A 6,000-nucleotide genomic window follows, 5' to 3' on the forward strand; every position below is an offset into this window, starting at 1 on the left:
CCTCCTGCTCAGTGGAGCCCACTTCCTACCTTCTCCAGGGCCTCAGCTCAGCAGCCACCATTGTGACAACTCAGACCACAGACTCAAGGGTGAGAATGAGACTCCCCCCACCGTTTCCTGAGGCATGCACGAGAAGGAGTGATGAGACACGGACAGACCTCGGTGACCAGCCCGCATGGCTGGGCGAGGGCACTCAGAGACGAGGGAGCTCGAAAGGCACGGGTATTGACAAGAGGTTGTATGCGAACTAGCCTGCACTGCTGCTGTATGTTTGAAACGTGAGGTAGCAGGCAGGGATCTCTCAGTCAGAGTGATGATAACACACTTTGGGAAGAGGTGCAGAAAACAGTATTTGTTTGGAAGGAGAAAAGCCTTAGGATGTTGTGGCCATCTGGGGAGTGCACCAGCAGATGGAAGATTCTCTCTCTCTCTCTCTCTCTCTCTCTCTATATATATATATATATTCTCTCTCTCTCTCTCCTCTCTCTCTCTCTCTCTCTGCTTCTCCTTCCCTGTAACTCTGACTTTCAAATAAATAAGTACATCTTTAAATAAGCACATCTGAAAAGCCTAAGGACGTTCCCCATTTGCTGAGCTGGCACTCGGCACTCGGCACTAGGCACTCGGCACTCGGCACTGCATGTCTGTATCGCTGCTCAGGGAAGCGGACTTCCTCCTAGGTCTTCGGTTCCTTCAGGATGCAGAGGCAGCCTTCCCCTCTGGCGCATGCTCACTCCTCACAGCACCCTAAGTGCCTCCAAAACTGGAAATGATTAGCACACACTAAAAAAAAGTGATTGTGTTTCACATCTACTACCCAGATCTTAAGTTTCTAAATATCCTTGCCAAAGCTACTCAGAGCACCTCGGAGAAATGGCTGAATCCAGGACCGGGGCAGGGAAAGATGAGCCCTGAACATCTTACTGCGTTCGAAATACCAACTCGTTCAAAGAACCATGGGGACCTGTCGTAGTCTCAGAGTAACTCCCCATAAATTACAAAGGAAAAGTAGTGACAAAGAAAAAAAAAAACAGAGCTCCTTCAATTATTTATTTATTGTAAGGATTGTTCATTGTTCATTAAAATACAGCAGTCTCCCCTTATCCGCAAGGGCTGTGGTCCGAAAGCCCCAGGGGATGCCGGGACCCACTGATAACACTGAATGTTCCACATGTTACACTTTTCTTTTTTTTTTTTTTTTTTTTTTTTTTTTTTTTTTTTTTTGACAGGCAGAGTGGACAGTGAGAGAGAGAGACAGAGAGAGAAAGGTCTTCCTTTGCCGTTGGTTCACCCTCCAATGGCCGCCGCTGCAGCCGGCGCACCGCGCTGATCCTGGCAGGAGCCAGGATCCAGGTGCTTTTCCTGGTCTCCCATGGGGTGCAGGGCCCAAGCACCTGGGCCATCCTCCACTGCACTCCCTGGCCATAGCAGAGAGCTGGCCTGGAAGAGGGGCAACCGGGACAGAATCCGGCGCCCCAACCGGGACTAGAACCCGGTGTGCCGGCGCCGCAAGGTGGAGGATTAGCCTATTGAGCCACGGCGCCGGCCACATGTTACACTTTTCTCCCTACACACCTATGATAAAGTTTCATTTGTAAACTAAGCTCCTTCAGAGATGGTGCTGGATTCCATCCCACCGCTCAGAAAGGCGTGCGCCTGAAAACCTCCCAGTTGTTCATTTCTGGTCTTTTCCAGTTGACCGCAGGGACCTGCACAAAGTACCAGTGCGGACAAGGGTGGGCTGCTGTGTGTCTGTGCCGGGGGCGCTCACCAATGCAGAGAGATTGCTTAAGTCCTGTCTCCCCGCAGGCTGTGCCGTTAAATAAGAAACGCAGATGGAGAGAAATTCATTTACAACAGTTCCCAGGCTGTTTCCAATGATGGCACAGGCACGTTGTTTGATAAAACAGACTTTGGTCAGGGGCCCAAGACAGCTCCTTTTGTTCAGGCTCCATCCAAAAATCGTTCTTCATGGAATCGCTGTCACACAGCAGGGACACGAAGGAGCCAGGGCTGAGCCTTCGGTTAGAGAAAGCCAGCGAGCTGCGGCACCCCGAGGGTCAGGAGGTGGCCGCTCCGGGTTGGCACCTGCACCCCGACCGGTCCTTTCCCTCTGTGGCCTCCTTTGTTGTGTCTCTAAGTCCACGAGCAGTTTTCTGTGGCTGCGATGGTTAAGGCTGTGAAGCAGGCAGGACGTGGGTATCTGGGGAGGGCAGGTGAGGTAAGCAGGACGCCGCCCAGTGCTGGCTCAGCTGGGCCCCGGGCCACCGCGTGCTGAGCTGCCCTGCGCTGGCACTCCCGGGAGACGACAGCACCTCGAGGACTGTGTTCAGACGTTAAAATGCACACCCGCAAAACAGCCATCCCAGACCTCTAATCTTACTTTATGACCAAACTGTAATTACATTACAGCAATTACTCGAATATTACATTTTTATTACTGTTATGTCATTATGTCTACTAGGAAAAATATATGCCTACTTTAACCAATAAAATTCTTAATGACTCACTTAAGTTGTGTCTACACGAAACCCCTGACTTAAACATTTTGGTCAAAATCATTCCAAGGGCCCCGGGGGAAGAAGAGGGTTAATCTCCACCTTTGTGAGTGCTCCAAACGCAAGACTCGCATCTGTAGATGTGCTTGGAGTGGTTACTGGGGTCCAGGCGAGGCTAAGCGGGAAATGATGATGGCGAAGTGGAAGAGCTGTGTTTATAAAGCCATCAGTTCCTTATCTTCTGCTGATCGGTTCCAGCTATTAACACAAACGCAGAGCTTGGGACGCCGGGAACGCAGGACCGTGCCCCGTCGTTACGTGTCATATGGGCCTAGCTGTGTGGAGCCCTTAGAGGCCGCTGTGACTTATCTGGAACCCACAAGGACCCTCCTGGATAAAGTTACTACTGTGCGGCCCTCATAGTTTTTAATCGGTAGAACGGTGGTTTACTGCCTTACCTCTCGCGAGATCTCAGTAGAACAGTGGTTTACTGCCTTACCTCTCGCGAGGTCGGGTCTCATTCTCCAGACACCGGTGACCTTGGCAGAGCTCCCTGTGCTGAAGATTGCCAGGTTGCCAGGCTCGTTGCGTTCCCTCTGCCGAGGGACCTCTGACCTGAACCTCCTCCCAGCCTAGCCCAAACCCTGCGTGTCCCTTTCCCAAGCCGTGCAGGCCCGCACAAGCACAGGATGGCGCCTGTCTCCAAAATAATTCTATATTTTGGGAGCCAGCATTCAGGCCCTTGAACTTCGAGAATTTACCATAGGAGCAGCAGTGAGTCAAAATGGCCCAATGTATTCACTTCCCAAAATTTATTCCCACATATAATTTACATATGCATTTGACTCCCAGACATCCTCTGCCTCAAACATACACTTTTCCTGCAAGAGAATTAAGTCACCAGCAGGTTTTTGAGTTGCATTTCTCCCCGCCCCCCTACCTTGGTTTCTGCCTCCTTTTAGCAAACACGTGTGTTCGGTGTGATGGTGTAAAATTCAGTGCCTGATTCTAAAGTTCTGTGCATCTGCTGGCCATGGACACTGTGAAACACTCCTGGCTGCTGACAGATGTGGAAAGGATCGCCAGGTCTATTTTTAGCACTGTTTTGGCCAGGTGGCTGCTGGTGGGTGGGTGGGTGGGGGAATCCTATAGAATCTTAATGGGAAGGCTGCGTGATTCTCTGAAACGTGGCTGTGATCCCCTGACTTAGTAAGTGGGAAAGTCACCGTGCAGAGCGAGGGGCAGAGGAGCCGCTGCGTGCCAGTGCACTCTGGAGGTGCGCTAACAGGGGTCAGCAGCTCATCCCATGTGCTTGGCGCTGAGCTGTGCCTGCCCCTACAGCCCGGGGGTCCCCTAGGTCCCTGCACAGGACATGTCTCACATGCTGGGTTTGTCTTGTCCATGAGCCTGTGTCACCAAGGAGTGTGATGTTTGCACATTTTTTTTTTAAATAGAACTCCATCTGCCCACTATCCTTATTTTTTTTTAATTTATTAGCCTCGCTTTTTTTCAGCAGGTAGAGAAAGAAGGGGTTTTTCCCCAGCTCGCCTGAGTCCCCTTGGTCACTGAAATCAGCAAGTGGCCAGAAGTTCAAAGACGTGTGGCCGGACAGGGGAATGTGCTTTGCCTTGCCTCATGCCCTTCTCTCCCCACTCCTCAGACCTCCTCGGTACCCAGTGTGCGTCCTACTTGTCCTAGGCCCAGGGAGCAAAATGGTGCAGCAGCTGGGGCTGGGCAGGATTGTAAGACAGGTTGGGGCACACGTGGCTTGGGTTTCACAGAAGCCATGGGCAAGACCCCCAAGAAGGTGCACTGGTTCTTAAAATTTCCCTACCTAGCGAAGGCACTTTGTTGAGATTCTTCTGCCCTAAAAAGAATCATAATCCTTGTTTGTGCCAAGCGGCCATGTGTGGTTACTGGAGCCGGGGACCAGGACGCGGCCTCCTGGAGGGGCGAGGACACGCCGGCTGAGTCAGCGGGGCATGCCGATGAGGGCGTGGCTTCAGGAACAGACGTGCTCCAGAAGAGGTTCCTCGAGCCGAGCCGACAGCAAGTCTGGAACCTTGGAAGGTCCCAGGGTCAGCCGTAGCTGCAGGGGGACGACTTCGGGGTCAGCCCGGAGCCTGCAGAAGCAGCACCCACACGGAGTGCCACGGCTTCCATCCAAATTAGGGGCCAGGTGCCAGGTTGGTTCTGAATTGGGGGAAATGGAACATGAGGGGTGGCCTTGATGGTTTTAAATCTGCTGTAAAATCACGCAATCACTGAAGTTTGTATTAGAAAAAGCCCTGGGCCCTCTAAGACCCACTCATGACTCTCCAAAATGGCACAGGAACTTAGGGTACCGGCGTGCCGGCGTGCAGCAGCCCGAAGATGCCACCGTCTCAGTCAGTCACCGGAGCCTGCCTTGCACTCGCATCATGTCTTCCCCATCCTGGTGTTCTGGATCTTTTGGGGGAGAGGATTCCGCTTGCTAGACTCGGGCCCACTGGGACTCTGCTGGCTTCTGCAAGTCCTCGGAGAGGCCTCCCTGCCACCCATGTGCCAGCGATGCCCACCATTTGCAGGGAGTGGTTCGATGGCTCCGCTTCTCCTCTGTAGCCATTGGTGATCGCTTCAGGCTCCCAAAGGAACTCAGAGCCATCAACACACAGTCTTAGCCCAGCCCCTGCCCCAGTTCCAGCCAAGTTCGGCAGGATACCCATTCTCACCACAGGCACTGGGTTCCTTCCCAGGGACCCATCCTGTTACTACTCTCCACCCCTTTCAACAGAGTTCTATTTCCTGCCCTGGTCACCCCAGCTACACCGCTGGGGTGGGGTGGGGTGTTTGCTGGAGACAGCCTCCTCACCATTGCCCTGCAGAGGCTCCTGCTGGGCCCCACTCAGTAGCTCAGACTCCCGCGTAGACACCGCACCCCAGAGCCCTTCTCAGCATGGAAGTGATTGGGACTAGTGGTCGCCTTCCGTGGGATCAGGCCTGTGTTCCATCCAGCTGTTCTGACACCAGCACCCCGCACGTCACTCTGGAGATGATGCGTGCATTTGAGGCCACTCGTGGGCATGTCCTTGTCTGCTTTGCAAGAAGGGTGAGACTCTGGCAGGTTAGTTTGGTCAATCTGGAAGTCAAGTCTAGGGACTCCTTCAAACTATCACATTTAAGATGCTACGTGTTAGTTTAACAGGTGTCACAGGATGCAGCACCCATGGTTGTAGTATATTATATTTGGGTAGACCTTGCACAAACCCTGCTTTGAGACTGCCTCTCACACACTAACGTTATGTTATTCTGAACCCCAACTCCACCTAAGACACAGCAAAGTCGCCATTTGCTGTCCCACCCTCCTGCCCAGGACGCTGGCCCAGGGCAGAGCTTCCGAGGGCTGAGAGCCCTCTTATTCCCTTCTGTGACTGACTGCAGGGGCTGCCATCATTGGCTGAGCTATGGACTTTTCCTCAGTGATTGGTTCTGTTCAGTCAAGTTTTGGCAAAATCCTCTACAG

This window comes from Oryctolagus cuniculus, chromosome 5 (genome assembly GCF_051225735.1).
Source record: "Oryctolagus cuniculus isolate XC-2025 breed Fujian yellow rabbit chromosome 5, ASM5122573v1, whole genome shotgun sequence".
NCBI classification, from domain to species: Eukaryota; Metazoa; Chordata; class Mammalia; order Lagomorpha; family Leporidae; genus Oryctolagus; species Oryctolagus cuniculus.